The sequence below is a fragment of the Vidua chalybeata genome, chromosome 9 (assembly GCF_026979565.1).
Source record: "Vidua chalybeata isolate OUT-0048 chromosome 9, bVidCha1 merged haplotype, whole genome shotgun sequence".
In the NCBI taxonomy this organism is placed as follows: domain Eukaryota; kingdom Metazoa; phylum Chordata; class Aves; order Passeriformes; family Viduidae; genus Vidua; species Vidua chalybeata.
The window spans coordinates 19,995,484-20,014,717 of NC_071538.1; the positions used below are offsets into that span (position 1 = coordinate 19,995,484).

General features: G+C 37.0%; 1 long non-coding RNA gene across 1 annotated transcript in view; it reads right to left on the reverse strand.

The window, feature by feature from the left end:
- LOC128792463 (uncharacterized) overlaps nt 1-19,234 on the reverse strand; it is a 361,852-nt gene that overhangs the window by 338,525 nt on the left and 4,093 nt on the right. The window contains exons 3-4 of the long non-coding RNA XR_008432418.1: nt 7,154-7,229; nt 5,118-5,167 (exon numbers count right to left, since the gene is read on the reverse strand). This is a non-coding gene — a long non-coding RNA (uncharacterized LOC128792463). The remainder of the gene's footprint in view (nt 1-5,117; nt 5,168-7,153; nt 7,230-19,234) is intronic.

Below are 19,234 nucleotides of genomic sequence, written 5' to 3' on the forward strand. Positions count from 1 at the left end.
GAAAGGATTCAGAAAGATTTCAGTTTCAGTTTGTACACGAAATCCATGTGTTCTTTTTTGTCAAAATTAATTAAACAGAAACCAAGTATCAATCTATTGTGCTATGTTGTCATGTACAATAACACTAATGTAAGAAGAAGTTTCATTAAACTCACTTTTGTAGATCACAGATTTCTGCAAATGGTAAAGGCCTATAGTAAAACCAGAAATCTAACCTAAAATCTGAAACTTCAAATCTAATTTCACTTTCAAATTCAATCTATCTTACAGCATTGCTTCCCAATAATAAAGAAGTAAGTTCCACTGTTAACTTTAAAAATTGGCATTTTGAAAGTATTAACTATTAAAATGAAGCTGTTTCCTCTCATAATATAAAAATATTCTGCAGAAATTCAAGTCCAGTCACCATCCTGTATAACACACATATCTAGAGCATTCAGGACTATCTGACAACATGAGTCATCATCACTGACCAAAACACTTTCCCCTAATTCCAAGCATAAAATCCCAGGCACTAATGCTCTGGATTTATTCACAGAGCTTTCAGCTCCCTTAGTCTGGCATTTTGCACCATCCACTTTAACATACATCTACATACGCTTGTTAAGGTGCAGTTTCCCTTCGGAAATTTTAAAATGTGCTGTTTTTCCAGTATGAGCTTGCTTCAAATGGCTGTGATTGTCCCCTCGGTTGAAGTACTCAACCAGCAGCAGAGGAAGTAGAGGCAGTTTGTGTCCCAGGCACTGGCCAGGAGATGGTGGCAGAGAGCAGCTCTCCCTCAACCCCTTCAGCGCTCATTGGAATCCTCAGAGACCCCAAGGTACTTTGGACACCTCATTACTGGCGCACAGCAATCTCCTGACTTGTGCCATCAACTCACTTTTTCTGTTTTAGGATAACATAACAAGCTCAAAACATTGCTTAACATCCAGTTTGTTCAGTCAGATCTGGGCACTTGCATAAACACACTACAGACTGGATGCACTCAGCTCTCCCTCTTCTGCTGAAGAACCAAGTTTCCTGACATCAGTTTTGGTAGTGATAAAAATCAAACATTTTCTGGAGCCATTATTGCCTAAAATGTTAATGCAGTTTACTTTTTTCAGCTGTGATCGATAGCTGGAGGAAAAGTGCCCATAAATTACTAAAGGCAAATACGATTCTATTAGCACTCAGGAGATTTTGCAACATTTGCCAGTCTGTTTTACTGGAAAAAAAAATTAATTTGTTGAAAGCCTAGTTTTTTACCTGTCTTTGTCTTTCTCTGTAGAAGAGAGATATTTTTATCAGGAGTCATTTAGGAGATGTAATTCTAATGTACTATAGCTATAGGTTTCAATTAATGTTCTACCTCTCTGTCAGCTTTACATTCCATGTTTTATGAAATCATTAACTATTGTCATGTTTCTATTATGATACTATTAGGAAATAAAGAGATGTATGTAAATGGAGATGTAAAATAAATGTATGACAGTTACTAGGAGCAACATCTGTGCACTATCATACGTGTTTACACTAATTTTCTAAAGATTCTTCCATTCATTACAGAGCATTGTTACTTGCTGTGGCACAACCCTTATTTCCATGCATTTAGGGATTCAAGCAAAGAGAGGGTAAATGAGAGCCTAATCAATACCACTTTTCATTTTGCTTCTAATGTGCTGCCTTTCTCTTTCTTTTCTTCATGAACAAATCCAAAAAAGATCTTGACGTTACAGTCATAAAATGTAATTCTTCTGCAGAAACACAGACAATAATGCTCTCTGTAGTCAGGCATATTGCATATTCTAATGGCATTTGGCTAAATTGAGTATGGATTTAACATCAAAGGCTTCATGAATTTTTCAAATGAGATATTAAAGTCAATATTTCAAGTGAAAGATATTTCAATTTAGTTGCATACACAACAATAAAAAACTTCTACAAGGCAGAGGTACTAGTGGCTATGGCAGTATTAGTTCATTCAGGAAATTAATAGTTTATAAGAAAATCAAACAGAAGGTTGTGATACAGCAATGACACTGAATAAATTAGACTAACAGATACACACTAACGTACTTTATCTCTTGAAGTCTGAAGCAGAACTTGCTACTGGCATGTTCAGTCCTTCAAGCAGGGCTTCGTTTGGTGATATTTTATTTATTTATTTTGTAAATTCAAATGTTTCCACCTAAATTTGCACTCAGAACCTCAGAAATCTGCTTACGTTCATGTCTGAAATGGCTAGGTCTACTGTATGCAAGAAACACCCCGATCATGTTTATTTTTCTATTTAAGCGCATTTTGCTCCATACTGTCAATGCTTATGCAATGCTGCTTCTGATTTCACACTGAGTTACTAAACATTCAGACTGCTCAGCGCTCACAAACAGTTCACTGAGCTCTCGCTACTTCTATGTCCTGGCAGAGATAAAGATCTGCAAACAAAATAACACAAGAGTCTGGTCGTTCGTTTCCTTTCCTATTTTGGGCATGTGGAATGGATCAAATGCCCATTAAATTAGGAGATTGTTGTATTACGATGCCTTGACATATCCCTGAGGAACATGTTTGTGTCACCTACGACTCCTGGGAGAGCTGGATGCCCCACACTCATGTGCTCCTAGTGCATGCTTAGGCAGCTGCACCCACAGGGGCATTGTGCTGCTCTAAGGCCAAATACACCATTTGTTCACACACAAATAACAGAAGCTACCAGAAACTACAAATACATACTGCAATGAATACTGATTTTAGTAGTAATTCTTATATTACTAAAAATCAATTATAATTGGGTACCAGGGGAAAGTTACACTGATTTAAAACCGTGACTATCAGGTAGTTTGGGCCAACAAATTACTACAAAGAGCTCTGATCCTAAAACAGTTCCCTGAAACTAGCAGGTTGTTTGTCTCTACAATATTCACCCACAGTGTTTGCACTTACTGTGAGACTGCTCCAAGGGCTCAGAGAGAAAACAAAGCTGGTGCTAACTAAACATTCAACTGCTAGGCCTGTTTCTGCCGTGGCTGCAGGAGTGATAGCAAATGCTGATCTGTTACTCAGAACTAAACAAAGCTAACAGCCTTGTGGGGCACTCTTGGAGAGACTGGGGCAGGCCATCCTTTCCCCAGTTAAACACTACCTAACTTGTAGCACTGTTCTTGGGGTCCTAGACAGCTCTTTGTTCACCCCTGGGGCTTTTCTGAAGCTCAGTGTTCAAAGCACGGTCATATTTCCATAAAATGAGAAGTGTCACCATCTCAAAGGCAATCAATCAGGGACAAATATCTTCAGAAACAGTACTCCCATAAGAAGTATTTCTTGTGGTAACAAAGGTAAGGCAGAAGCCTTGTATAGATAATAAGATCCAATAGTAACTAGAATTGTATATGCAAAATTGCCTCTGGGGCTGGGGAATATGGTTTCCTTTTCTTCAGTTTTGATTTCTGGACATCTCTGAGATTGTCCTGGAAACTACAGTTCATGCTTAGTGAGGTGGTAGTACATCCAGAAACTTGCAGTTGAAATTATTTCAATTTTTACTTTTTCATGACATAAAATGACACTGTTAAGAGGAAAGATTGCCTCATTATATCTACTCAGTCTGAGAATAATGTTTAAGGAATGATCCTTTGAATTGATTAATTTCCCATTTTCCTTGTTGATTATAGGGATGCACATGAAGTTAAGAGTACATCTCTTGCAAGATCTGTGTCGAAATGAGAGCTCAAAACCTTCTTTAGAGCACTGCTAAATAAACAAGGAATATTTGAAGTTCAGATCAGAAGAGGAGACCAAACTGTAGGATTTGGTCTCGGACAACCAAATGCTATGCCAAAACCAAAATCATTCACATATCATGCTGTACATACCTTTTATGTTTAATGTAAGGTTTTACTGAAAACATATGAGTAGATTAACCATAGAAATAAACTGAAGAAATTGCACTACCTAAAATATGCTTTTGACTCTGTATTAACTGGTGATAATCTGCACTGATTCGCATTGCAATTCCATTGCAGATGTTGCTGACATTAAGATGTATGACAAGGAAACTACAGAAAAAGCTAATTTAAACAGGTATTTCACATTAACTCAACAATATATACAGTGCATAACATCTTTCATGGGAGTTCAAGTATTCTACCTAATTCTTTGCAATTTCATTGTTGTTAAAAATAAGGAGTAGTGAAAGTCCAGTTGACAGTCACTTGGTTTTCTCTCATTTCATAACTTTCTAAAATTTTCTGATTTGCTCTTGAACTTTCCTTCTTGATGGAGTCTAAAGAAGGAATTGTAATTATGTAGTTCGACTGAAACTCATGGCATGGGAAGGGACAGCTACATTTCTTTGGATCTACCATTATTACAGTAGGAGCAAGCACAGCTGCTTTCAGACTTGTTAATACATTCTGTAGGGGATGAAAGCCTTGAAAAGGATGGTACTTGTGTGAATTTCCTCCCCTTCCACACAGCAAATGGAGCTGGCAGTCCACCAAAGCTCCAAACTTAACACTCCTTCACTGTCTGGCAGAAGAAAGTGTAGCACTTGATTAAGGGGAAAAAGTGCTTTTGGGGCACTGCATAGGATCATCTTCAACACAGAGGAAGAACCATGAAGGATGAAGGACAGAAAGATGGGAAATATGTTTGACTAGGTGAAGAAATGATCCCTGGATCATACTGTAATGCTTTTTCCTTTCTGTTTGTTATAGGCCAGGTCTACAGCTTTAGCTCTCCATCTAGGTAGAAGTAAGATACACCAGGACTCTCCACAGATTCTTTAGTCTCTATCTGGGAAATGCATTTATTATGAAGTGTTAAGTGGTTCATAGCACCTGTGATAGCCCTCCAAGCTAGGTTGAATTTTATGTTTTCACAAAGTGGCAAAGCAGGAAATATCTTAAAAACACAGTGTTAGTCAGTAGAAATCAAAATAAGAAGCTCCATGTAGGTCATCTGAAAAGCCTAAATAGAAATCAAACTGTTATCAGGCACACAAGAATAGGAACAACCTCAGTGCAAAGTATAATAAACAAACTCCTCTAGTAATGTGAACTAGACAGATGCTTTATCCATCAACTGAGTCCATATTTTGAAAGCCACACAGGATCAATGAAGGCAACAGAACTTACCCAAGCTCAGTAGTTCAGCAAGAGCTCTGTGTGTTCATCCACCCACTTCCCTGTAAAAAAGAAGCATTACATGTCAGGAATGTGTCCAGTAATTATCTTCTAACACAGGAGCAATGCCAGCAACATTCTGGTAATGGCAGCATTAATGCTAAAAGTTTACATTTTCAAAAGTGAAAACATTCACAGACATAATCTGGATATTTTAACTGTCACAGGCCTCAGCAATCTGATATTGCTTAGCCTTGTGGCCAAGGTATTAAGCCACTGGTATCTATCTGCCACAGAGAAGAACAGATCTTCTCATTACTTCCCTAATAAACTCAATAATTAATCCATCAAAATTTGAAAAACAAGGGCCATGTCACTATTAACAAATAAGAAACAAGGAAAAAATTTACTTATTTTGCTGAAAATTGATAATTAAAATATTTTCATATATATATAAAGCTGTAAAGTTTTCAAATTACATTAATTCAAATTCATTGAAGTCATTATAAGTCCCAAAATACAGAGAATAACTTTAATTAATTTACTTGGTCAATCATTTCAGTTACCTGTCAAAACAAAGCAAAACAAAACAAAAAAAAGGGCAACAAGTTCATGCCCACTTAAAAAGGACAAAGTACTACTATATGAGTGTAATCAAATGCAGGTTTGTACCAGAAATATAAATAGTACAGATTGGAAAAATACTTCAATAATGAAGTATTTAATGCAATTCCAAGGAAAATTAGATGAATGACTGAAAAGGATAGAAGTGTACACAATTCATTATATAGAATATGGTAACACTTGGCTAAAAGAAGTGTGGAGTTCTTCACTTTAATGAGCACAGTCTTTGCTCACAAATTAAAAATAAACAAATAAAAAAGATACGAGTATGATCTCACTTATTGGCAGTCGATCAAACTGCAATTTTCCCCAAGAGCTGGGAAGCCACTGCCTTATAACACATCAAGAACTCCTGCTTATTGAACTGATCTGTGTACAGTCTGACTCCTTTTCTGTCTACAGCAATTGTTTTTCCTATCAAAATATTTGGGTTCATGGAAATGACAAGCTAATGGTTAACTGGAAACATAGCATGACGTTAAAGTTAAATCATGCTCACTTGACTTCAGTGTCTCGTTGTACCCCCACTGAATAAAAATATTTTATAAAAGTTTCTTTCGCTGAGGGTTGTACAGCTGGTCCAGTCTCAGTGCAATGCTGCTGATGTTAATAGCAAACTTGAATAGCTACACACAACAGTTTAAATCTCTAGCATACATATATTACCATAACTAAACCCAGCACTTTTCACTAATCATACAATGGCATGCTTCTTCATTTACAGCCAGCTGATGAAAATACAGATATAATGTCCTGAACATCACAGAAATCACAGGCACACAGCCGTTGTTTCCAAATAATGTTTTCTCAGCCTCGTTTCACTCCTCAGCTACATATTGCAGATTACAAAAATTATTCAAGATTCCAGCATAGAAATGGACAACAAAGGATCCTAAATAAGAGATTGAAGGGCATAAATTTTCTGCCACAACAAGGATAAAGCTTCAGGTAGAGAAGGCCTACTTCAGTGTCCTCCACCCTACTACTGCAGCATTGCAAACATAATCAAAAGAAACTAATTTGAGTTTTTGATAAAGAAAACCTGAAAATAGCTTGATAAGCTATAGATAGACACATATAGCTTTAAATTTTTATTTACATGAGTCCAAACACCTAAAAATGCTTGGAAAACAGGCACATCTATGCTGAAAACAAAGTTATTTCTTAGAGAATGGGTCAACAATCTACAGATCTTAAGTCACTTATCATCCAAGTCTGTGTGAGTCTCACATGAGCTCTTACTGAAAGGGAATAGTTAAGACCCAAAGTACAGTGTCATCTCCGACCTATGTCTCTAAAGATATCATTTACTCAGGGATTGTATCTCAATTCAAGTATATAATTTTGGAGTATTTTTCAGAAGGGATACAATGGATGTATCACTAAGCTTCTAATCTTATAAATAGGCAAAAATTGGTACTCACAGCAGCTTTGGAAGGTGGTTGAGGCAGGCAGAAACTTCCATTTTGTAGAGGAATTAGTGTTTCTTTGCCTATGATTCTGAAATGCATATGAAGGATAAGAAAGGAACTTACACATGGAGATTTTTACCATCAGTGAGACGTTGAAGAGCAGAAGATTTCAGAGTGCACAGACCATGAGTTATGGGGAAAGAATGAAAGGGACAGAGGTTGAGATGGAAGTTTTTACATTGTCTGGAAACAGTCTGTTGTTTACTCTCTTCATAAAAAGTATTTCTCCTACAGTGTTCTTTTCATTAACAGAACATCTTTTCAAGTATTTTTCTTGGGATTATTTTAAAATTTGGTATCCCTGATATTCAGTTTTATTTACTGAATATCATTATTTACTGAATATCTTACTGCACAAATACTGAATACATACTTTAATAATTGTGAAGCTGCCCACTCCACAGGTTCATTTTTAAAGTATTGTTTTCCTACAAGACAATTTGGCCAACAAGGAACAAAATAATGGGCTAGCAAAGGTGCTTCTTACACTGAATCCTTAAAATCCAATGCTGTAATTTATAATTTCTGTAAAGTTTTCAGAAATTTTTGAGAATATACTTCATGACTATTGCTGCACTTACCCATACAGACAGCTGGGAAAACATCAACATAGGCTATTATATAGAACAATTTGCAGATACAATTTCCAGCTAGACTGAAGTAGATTTGATTATAAAAGATGGGGCTGAAGATAACCTGTTTTTTTAAAGTTCTCTTCTTCTGTGAGGTACTTGAATGGCCATAAAATGTTTTCAATAAAGAAAAATCCACATATGCAAAGGTAGCATTCTGGGAATGGATTTAGAATATTTTATGATGTAATACCTAAAAAGCTGTCTCACTACCAAAAGCTGCTTCCAGCCTTTTTTGTATACCAAGTACCACTGCTGTTCAGTCACACCCTTTATCCTTTGGGATACATCATCAACTAAATCCTGTTCACAGCCTTAGCAGCCTCTGCATCAGAGAGTCCCTTCATTACTGATCCTGCACCATCAGACCCCTACAAAACCAAGTGGCAAAGCCAGTGGATGACATCAATGCCTCGTCTGCCAAGTGTCTCTGTTTCTCTATTTTAAAAAATAACCAAATCCAACCACATTTCATGCCATGGAAATAATAATAAAAATCATCATCATCATCGTCATATTGTGTTATTATCTACATAAGCAATGGTGACCCACAAAGATAGAAATTTAGAATTTATCTTTCATCCATAGTCCACTTTTAACAATTAGAAATATAATTTGTTAATTTAAAAATTGAAAAGCAGAATACAGTGTCTGGCAATTATCCACCCTGAGAAACTCATCCTGCTGAAACATCTGACAACAAGTAACACAAAAAATACATGAAAGATCCCATGGAAGATTGAGTACTACATGCCTAATTCTGTATGGGGATGCAGTCCTATATAGCAAGAGCTATTCAGTATAAGAATCTTTTACAGAATGGAGTATTATTTCTAAAGCACCATAAGGAGTCTTGCACACCATCAGACAGGATTAGTGATTATTCCTCTAATACTCACTGCCTACCAGTGCATATATACTGCTACATATTTATTATAAGCTACATGTTTATAATTATAATTTATGTACATATTTCCACAAATTTTCTTGGAGAATGGCATTTTGCTGTGAACTGAATGCAGAACCAGGAACCAAGAGCTTCTCTTGGTTCTAACCTTCGCTCCAGTAACAGGTTCTTGAGTTCGCAGCCTTCAGCATTTGTAAAGTGAAGATATAAACACCTGCTTGTTTATCTAGAAAAGAATATTGGAAAACTATATGGCCTTCACAACCAAAAGCCAAGTCTGACAAATTCACAGTGAATTTGGCAAGGAAATATTGCACAGTGCACTGCAATCCCAGCATTGCTTTGGCATCCTATGACATTTTCCCTGTATGCTTTCCAGGCTGAGTTTAAGTTTCTGTTTGACTTCCAAACCTGCAGACAGTTATGGCAGTTAAACTACAATCACAGAATTTGTCTCTCTGACTTCAGGAGGATTAATTAGATGCCTAAAGGTAAGGAATTAACCAAATGCTTGCAGAATGAAGGCTTCATTTGGTGAAGGGCCAATTTTCCCAATTGATAGCATATAAATAAAATGCCTAATTTGCTACCATTACTAATGCTTTATATACTATACAATTGGAAGCAAATTAGCAATTTATTTTAAATTGTTTACATACAAATCCTATTTTCTTTAAGAGTAGAAATCAACGGCCATTTATCTTCTAATTTGATGATGTCGTCACATATTACCAAGACTAAGCATAAGGGGCTTTTTATTTTAAATTATCTCACTATGTACTGAACTTAAACATTTGATAAGACACTACCCAACAGAAATAAAAACAAGTAAATAATAATCAATATAATCTCATATTTTTATTAATCTAGGGAAGTTTCGTATTTGATGCACATACAAGAATTTTAAAGAATCTTTTTAAAAATTATTTTGAAGATACTCCTTGTATTCACCATAAAAATTACAAGAAAATGGTTCATGTAACTGACAATGTTATTAAATAATATATATAGTTAATAGTACTTTTGTGAAACAGTCACCATATTCCTCAAAACAACCTGATCCTTTATATTCAAAAGGAAGCAAAAAAGTCTCACAAATACCAGTTAAAGACTGATTCTCTCAAAGATGACTCAGTGAAAAATAATGACTGAGTGTTAAGACCTTATATTTGTGAAATATGACACAGGTCATCAGCAGGAGTCCACAGAAATCCAACTACACTGTTTTCACATCAAGGTTCAGAAAAGCCTGATTTTTTTAAGCCTCTTGGTTCTCTCTGAGCCTCACTCCTCAGCTGAACGTATGTGAATATATTCTGGGTCTATCATAAATTAAAGCATAATTACTTGTGTGTTACAGTAGCATGGGCACTTGCCACAGTCAGCAAAAGCAAAGTTACTACTCTTGATCATGTGTCTTTCAGAGCTCTAATTCTTGCAAGCACCATGACACCACATCCCTGTGGAAGGACACAGGACATGTGAATAAAAGAGGCTTTTTGTGAAGTACAGTGAAAACAAAGCCCATCACAACAGATAAATTTTTCACTCCATAGATTATCAGACCAAAATATCACAAACAAATGGAACTAGATGGAACTTTCCAAGCTTATGGGCAGAGGGAAAATAACAGGATAAACTACCTTCCCTGCCTTCCTGGATTTTTTCAAATGCTGGTATCACCCATGTTTCATCCCTAACTACAGCTTCCTATGATTTGTGTCAGTTCTTCTCATTTGTCCATGGCAACTACATCTGTCATAATCTGGAAAAGAAAATCTAAAAAAATATGTACTTTGAGTCTAGAACACAAGCCCCTTTTCTTCAATTACTCTGAGTAAGTTCCCTGACCTTGACTGAGCAGTAGGTGTTGTCAACTTCTTCTTCTATCCTGTAACAACTGAAGTTTGTCCAGGAGACACAATTCTCTGTAAAATCCTTTCCACTCCTTCACAGAAGACATCACTTTACACAGAAATTTTCAAGAGTACAAATTACCTCATTTGCAGCTAAATTAGGAATAAAACAAAATTTAGCAACTGTGAAATAGTTGCTCCTCTCCAACCATACAATGGCTGGATATATAAATGTGCATGGCTTTCTGTCATTTGGGGGATTCATACCAGTCATGAGATTTTTGATATTACATGCATTTTTCAAAACTCCCTAGAAATGCTGTCCATAATTTGAAAGATAATATAAAGAATTTCATCTGTTAATACACTCCACTCCTCAAAATGCAGTGGCATAAACACTAATGTCCAACATACTCCCAAGAGGGAGGTAACACTGAATATTCTGCTTGACAAAAGTCAGGCTGCCTAAGGAACACTCTTCCATGCAGTTCTGGATCCAAGTAATTCCAACATTGTCTGTTTTCTAAGAAGACTAGATCCTTAACAGAAAAGCTGCTAATAGCTATGTGTTCATTAGACTTGGAAATGGAGAGTCACTCTTCTAGCCTGGAGCCAGAAGGTGGGCTATCTTGGAGGCAGGGTTGATAGCTTTTGAATACCAGATGCAGTCTATGGATACAAGACTGGTGTCAAATGACAAGAGCCTTAAGCAGATGGATGACAGTGTGTGTGCACTATAGGCTGTTGTTAATTTACTAGCTAGAGATAATGCTTCTATAAAATTAAAAATGAGTCACTGGAAAACAGCCTGAGAGGCCATAGCCTGCAGATTTCAGGCCTCCTGGCAGGCCTGCATTGTGGGGGATATGTTTTTATAGAATTATGAAAATTAAAATTGCATGTTAGAGAGAAAGAAAATGTAATTGTTTCTCTTACTAGCTATTTAAGCTATTCATAGTTTGATTTGTTATTTACAAGTACCTATTCAGTAAAATGGAATAAACTGCTCATAGAAACTCATAGACAAGATACACATGAGCAATGGGAAACATATGTAATATTAATGAATTTTCAACTGTCAATTTGTGGGGTTTATGTCTGGAACAGTGCTTCCATAATTTTAGCATGACCATATACAAAGTCCCTCCTTTTCACTATTACTTTGCATGGGACTCTTCACCACTATTGGGTTATGTTGGAAATAACTTTTCCTGTGCTTTTATCTTAGAATGAAAATTTCATGTCATACTTCTTGCAAGACTGTCAACAGATTTATGTATCATAACATAGATGAGGCCGTCTCATTGTTTCCTTGCTTCAAATGTAAGACCAGACATCAGATGCAATGTAAAATTTTTGTGAGAGTCCATTTTGATAAAGAAGCAACTTTATCACCAAAGGCAAAAAAAGGAACAGTAAAAAGTACACAGGTCTTAGCATGGTTCCCATGATACCATTCACTGGGAGGGATACCAGTTACTATGCTATCTAGAACTTCCTGGGCCACTCAAGACCATCAAATCTTAAGAAAACTGTGAAAAATTCAAACAATTTGCCATCCAGAGAAGCTGGATCTAAGCTGTCTATATAGCCAGAACTGTTCTTGGTCCCTACATGTATTTAGCAAAGGCCCTAAAATGATTTAACCCACTGCCTGACAACCAAATTCCAACAGATGTGAAAAATATGCTGTAGGAAAAACAGTTCTAATGCCTAGACAATTCTTTTAATATTCCCAACTATCCAATGTAGAAGTAACAATGCCTTGCAATTTTTCAGTACTTTTTGCCCCTACCATTGTTGGTGAATATATCCATTTGGATACCATTGTCCCTAGAATCCCAGCTTAAAGAAAAGAAGAAACCACTTGACAGTTAGTGACAAAGTCAGAAGAAACCAAACTTTGTGATGCCCATTCAGGGTTCGTACAGTTTTTAATCCACAACCCCAGTGAGCTGATGTAGAAAGCCAGCTACGCTGTTCCAACCCATCCTGCACCAACTCAGCACCACTGAGTCCAGCAGTATTACTGATGGTTTACATGCCTGTGAATGAGGGCAGAATTAAATATGACATTTGTAAAGAGATGATCTTCAAAGCTTAAAAAGAGATGAGAGGAAGGAAGGGGAAAAATATGCAGACAGTGAATTAGTTATCCTGCATAATATACTACAATCAAGGTCACATGTAAATGTTTATGCATATAAATACATAATACTGCCCATGCAATATTGTGCTGATTCTTTTCAGACAGTGACAGAGACCTCTGAGCAGCAACGCACATTTTTCAGCTTTAGAAAACTTTAATACAAAAGTGTCTACCATAGAGACTTTAGCCATGAGTACATCCAAGTATTGCAGTGCAGCACCTCTCACTTCCACTTGAAGGTGAAAGGCTGACTTTACTAAAAAGTTTCTTTTTTTCAGTCCTATGCAACACCACCTGTCTCATCAGCAGGACCACTCAAAAGGGATGGGCCTCAAGGCACCTCAGTCCCAAGATTCTCCATGCCTCATTCTTCATCCACGCTGCTAGTAATGTACCATCACTGGCACAGTTACACCTGAACACTCTGGTGCTGCCAAACACCTGGCTTTATTTTCCACTGTCCAAATGAAAAATAAGCATAATCTGCTATTTGAGGATACAGCAAATGAGGGAGTTCATGACAAATTGTGTTGGTTTATGCAGAATAGTGATAATAAGATACAAATGAGAATTTTTTGCTTAATGAATAATACTAATCACGTTTCAACAAATGCTGTGCCCTTCTAATTAGAGAGAATGCATAAAATCAGCTTAATTTATTTGTGACTAGTTATACATAGTTTAAATATTTACTAGAGATTTACTCTAACGTTTGAAATTATTTTAAACAGCTCTTGCAGTAAAAGCAGACCTAGTAATGTAAAAGAAGTTAAAATTCTAACTTCTGCCCTCCCTTTTGTTATGTAGCGTGTGATGTATGCCCTCCGTTTTCAAGATGCAAGAGAAAGGATATTATTGATTTACATGTTAATTCTCCAACTGTTACTAATTTTCTTGATTCCTGCTTCCAAAGTTGCACTTCCAACATTCATCACTGTAGTACACTAGAGGGGCTGAGCATCTTTTTCAATAAATTACAGGAACTATGACTAATTATAGTGATATTAACTATGCAAAGTAATGTGTAACTTAAAATGGATACGTTTATCATTTCAAATTATGCTTTTGACTCTTGATGGTCTAATACATGGATGCTTTTCCTTTTTTTATACAGATTATGAACTCAGCTATATTTTTTAAAAAATCAGTTTCACAGATATAGGCATACCTTGTGAATCTGATGAATGGAAACAAATCATTTACATCTCATGTAATGCCTAGTGGGTAGAAGACAAGATTAATACCAAGGGCAAGTAGGGCCAAATCCTGATTGTTATAGCAAAGCATTGAGAATTCAGCTTGAACACTGCCATGAGAAGGTATTTGCCTACAGGATTTGTACCCTATTCTTTATGTCTTCCTAATGCTAGGAAGCTACTAGTGCAAGTTGCTTGGCTGATAATACCAGCAGCATCAAGCAGTCAAAGCAAAAACAAGTGCAACTGACTTTTGACAGTTAGGAAAGAATATTACAAAGGTTTAAAATATTACAAAGGTTTAAAATACAGAAGTTTTAAAACAATGGCAGTGCAGTTGTGCACGTGTAAGAACTCTGCATAGCAGCAGGACTTTCTAGCACCACCACATTGTTGTAGTTCTCCTTCCAATGTGGAAGAAATACAGCCTGTGTCTTCTCAGTCATTTTCACATTACCTAGTATTTCATGGTGCAGATATATAGCTCTTAGTAAGCAAGCCAAATTGAGGAATAACATAGACTGGTATGTTGCAGAGACATCCTCAGAGAAACAAAAGCAGTACAGACAGACTGTGTCAAATTTCTCTATAGAATCTGCAGAAATTGACCACCAGAGACCAAAGATTTGGGACAGATCCTTCCATATAGTTAGACTATTATTTTCCACTATATCAGAGTAGTCTAAGGGGTATTAAAAAAAAAAAAAAGGCATGCAGATATCTCCAGGTGTTTACCAGAGGAGCATCTGGACTTTAGACCTCTGCCATTACTTCCCTGCTTAGCCAACACATCCACTTGTTCTGAGTTTTGGGATGGGTGCTCTTGTGCTTGCATGATACTGTCATTAAAATGTATCACCTTTCCTGGGCATGTTTCCACTTCAGAATTGCCTCCTATGGGATCTGACCACTAGTTTTCTTAATCAAAGTTGACTCACCTGAGGTGCAGACACTTCACTCTGGCACACTCCTTCCTTATTTCCCTCAGTCTATTGAACTCCACTATATCATGGTCACTACAGGCATGGCTATCATTGATTACCACATCATCAGCCAAACCTTAATTGTTAGTGGGTAGCAGCAGATCCAGCTGTGAATCACCGCAGCTGGCCCTTCCAATATGTGAATCAAGAAGTTAACCCTGCCACCCTCCAGAAATCTTTTTGTCTCCCAACATCTTCCTTTCCATCAGATGTCAGTTCTTCCAAGGGTAAAGGAAGTGCAAACTGATGTTTTCTTAATTAAAATGCCTTCCAAAATTATACAAAATTATGGGTATTTCAGTTATGCAGTTTTATAACTCTGAAGTGGACCTTTTGCATATATTTATAATGGTATTTTATGGTGGCTTGAGGACCTGAAGTGCTAATCTTTGTCCCACTGGACAACAGGCAATAAGTTACCTTATGATTCAATGAAACATCTGTCAAAAGCTTCAGCAGTATTGCACAGCAGAGTAAATCAGGCCAATGCATCATTCAAAGAACAGAAAACACATGAAGTACTACCAAAGAGGGGTAAATATCTCCGTTCCTATATCTACAGAAGAGCTGAAAAACTGGCACAATATTTTGGAATAAAGCTGGAGAAGGTTTGGAAAAGAGTTTGCTGAGTTATCATCACAGCTGGACTCTGATTTCTTGAGGTTGACTAAGTACTAGGTTGAGGTGCTAGTACTAGGTTGAAGTACTAGTACTTGAGGTTGAGTCTAGTACTTCTACTGTTACTAATATTTGCAGGTTTCCTTTCCTCTCATCTTTGTGGCTGTGGGAATAGCTGAGACAGCTGACTGTCAGTTTGGTGTTACCATCTGCATAACTCAAGTCCTTTCTCATCAGCAAAAAATGAAGATTATAGTTGTGACCTGGACATCACCAATAGCATTAAAACATAAATCAACCCCATTTCAGTGATACCCTCTTGTGGCTGAGCTGTTTGTCAGTCATCTCAGCTGGGTACATGAGATGAACACTCACTGAAGATCATTTTGGCTCTTAGAAACTACGTTGGTAACCAGGAAGGAAACCTTCCTCTCGTAAGAGGAAATGAAGTGCTCTTCCCAGAGGCCTTTAGAAAAGGCCTTTCCCTCTACACAACTTCCAGGAAGGTTCCTGACATTCCAACCTGCTTACTGTATCCCTGTGACTACTGCACCGGCCCTGCTTCCTCCTTCACACAGCCAGAATTTCACCAGAAGGGACAGAACTGTCACTGAGGCTCCTCTTGCTCCTGAGGGGGTTGCTAGACCCAGGGGCATCAGCGATATCTGTGCTGCTTATAGAGTCTACTCTCATTTTCCATCCCTCATCTTCCATTGTTCTCCAGCTTATCATTAGTATGTAAGTCTATCTTCTAGGGTGTTTACAGAACCATTGCCTGCACAACCCACACTCCTCAGCTGGTCCCGAAATGCTGGCCCATGTCTAAAAGAATGGAAAGAGAATTTGCAAAACAGAGTCTTGAAAGAGTTTGAATGTACTAATGTGCTCTCTTGAAACTCCAAATACAGCACAGAGTAGAACCAAAGAATAATTTTTGTTGGAAATCACAGAAGGTCACCTGCTCAGAGCAAGAGTCAAAAAGACAAGGCTCAGTCAAGATCTAAATATCCACAAGGAAGCAGGGTAACGTGTTCCAGTATGTGATCACTATCATGGGGGAAAAAAATTAAAATCCTTATATTTAATGAAAATGTTTTGTATCCTAACTTTTAGCTGCTGCCTACCATCCTGCCACTGCATCTCTCCAACAAGAGTCTGTCTCTTGTCTTTTTCAGATTCTCCTATGAGGTAGCTGTAGATAGCAGTAAGATACCTACACAGCCTTCTCCACTTAGAGATGAGCAAATCCAACTCTCACCCTTCCCTTGTATGTAAAGAGCTCCAGAAGGCTTCATATGTAGTGGTTCTGATTACTAAAAAACATTTAATTCAAAGAAGCTTTGGTGGAAGACAATTTCTGAGACTATTTAAAATCAGAATTGAAAATCACTTACTAATATCATTTACAACTTTAAAGCACAGCTCACAGCTGTCCTAGTTATGTTCTTATCAATCTTTTCTGGACAAGTATTCTCAAGCCCTCTACCTCATTCTCCTCTCAAGAAAATTTACTCTCAGGAAGTCATTGAGAGTTCATAATCTAATTAAACAAAAATGCTGTATGATAAAATTTACCATAGATGCATCAACCATGCTCTTTAAGTAGAGCTGAGATTATCAAATTTGAAAATTCCTGATCAAAATCTAGGCCACTTTAGAAACCTACAAACAGTATGTCCAAAGCAAGGAATAATGAGGTTCTGTCCTTGTAAAGTCTTCTGGACCTCAACAGACTTCATTACCATTATCACTTAGAATAAAGCCATAGTTTTAATCAACATGAAAGCAATTAAGACTTTGTCTACTATTCAGGACATTTTACATGACTGATATTATGTATGCACTTTGCTTAGGCATTTAACTCTCACTTTTTACTTCTCAGGGAAATGTGACAATTTAAAGTTCATATTCACTGGACTACTATCAGGTGTAAAATTCCACACCACTATAAAATGGTCCCTTCTTAAATAGTATCTTTATGTCATGTTCTATTCTTTTAATACTACTAAAGTATTAGTAAGTTACTAATTACTAAAAAAAAAACCTAAAAAAAAAAAGAATTTCAGCTTTGAATATCAAAATCCCAGACCACATGTTAGATGTATTATGGTTAGATGTGGTCCAGTGAAATGCTTTTTTGCTATAACCTCTTTCAGTGGGTCTTCATTTCAATTGCATTAGATTTAGATGTAGAGTTTAAAAAATTATATTTATATTACAGCTGTTGTATTATATATTTATATATATATTATATATATATATGAATTTATATTTCTATTATATCTATTTATATTAGATATGTTATCATTTATATTTTGATCTGTTATGGTCTACTCTATGAGTCACAGAATTCTAATATTGTGCTACTAACATTTTCCCCCCAGATATCCTATTTTGTTGGTCAAAGATGCAGCAAGACTGCCTACATAAATACATACTCAACAAGCAGCTGGAAATCTAATCCTGCCCTCCTTTCCAATACACATCACTTCAGAGACAGAAGATTAACAAATGAATTTGCTTTGCAGGGTGGAAGAAAGCCAAAACACTGCCACCATTTTATTCTGTTTAGAGAAGCAAAATTCTTATGTTAGAGTAAGAATAGACAAGGATGTGGAGGCACAGTACAACAGACTGCAGACATGATCTTTGAGGGTCCAGCTGCAAACCAGAGATCTAATGTTGAGTTCTTGAGGCCCCTAATTGAGACCATGAATCTCAGGTGTGGAATTGGCCATATAGAATGACCATCTTCTCTTACAGTCAGCACTACTACCCACAACTTCTAAGATCTTTCCTAATTTTTCTAAGCTCTTCCAATCACTGTACAACCAAGAATGAACAAAGCTTCAGGATTGAGGGACAGGGGAAATGGGTGCATAGGAGTCCTGCTTCTCCTTCTCTTCATTGTAAACTCCTGTAGATTGCCCATCCAACAGAACTGATTCATCCCCAAAAGCACTAAATGATTTCAAGGCTATTGGTGCACAACTCTTACTAGTGCTTTTATTTTAAGCCTCAAAGATACTCAAATTGTGCATGTGAGGAACAGCAGTGGCAGTGTGCTAAGGAGATAAAGACAAGGATACAACTATTTCCTAAGCACAGCACAACAGTTTTCTGGAGTAAACATTCTTTGAAAGTTCATGTAAGCTGCTATGAAGTTCCTTTCACAAGAAAGCACTTTAGACATTTCGTTGAATACACTGGTCACATCTAATATTAGATGACCCTGGCTCTGGCTGAAATTTCGCTGAAATTCAGTCTTCTGTAAAACTTAAATATACATGGACCTCTTCATTTCAATAAAGTGGTCCAATTTCTGCCTCCTTAAACCTCTCTCTACAGCAGAATTTACATAAAAACATCAAACTCATCAAGACTACCCTCTCTATGTAAAAGCAGATTTCTGGAAAAGCACAGGCTGAAGGCTACTGCTGAAATTGCCATTCCCTCAGGCCCAGGTTTGGTAGACAATAAATCAGTTGGTTAACATGTAAGTCAACCTACAGGCAGTTCCAGGCTGCCACAAGCAGGCTGTTCCTAGTACTTCCATTGGTTTAAAGTTGTCTATGGTCCCCTGCATGTCATGAATAAATGCTCACCTATGGCAAGCCTGCTCTGCTTGCTTAGTGAGCTGCTGCTCACTTTTTAAAACTTATCTTCCCTTTTTGTCCTAGCAGCATACTTCA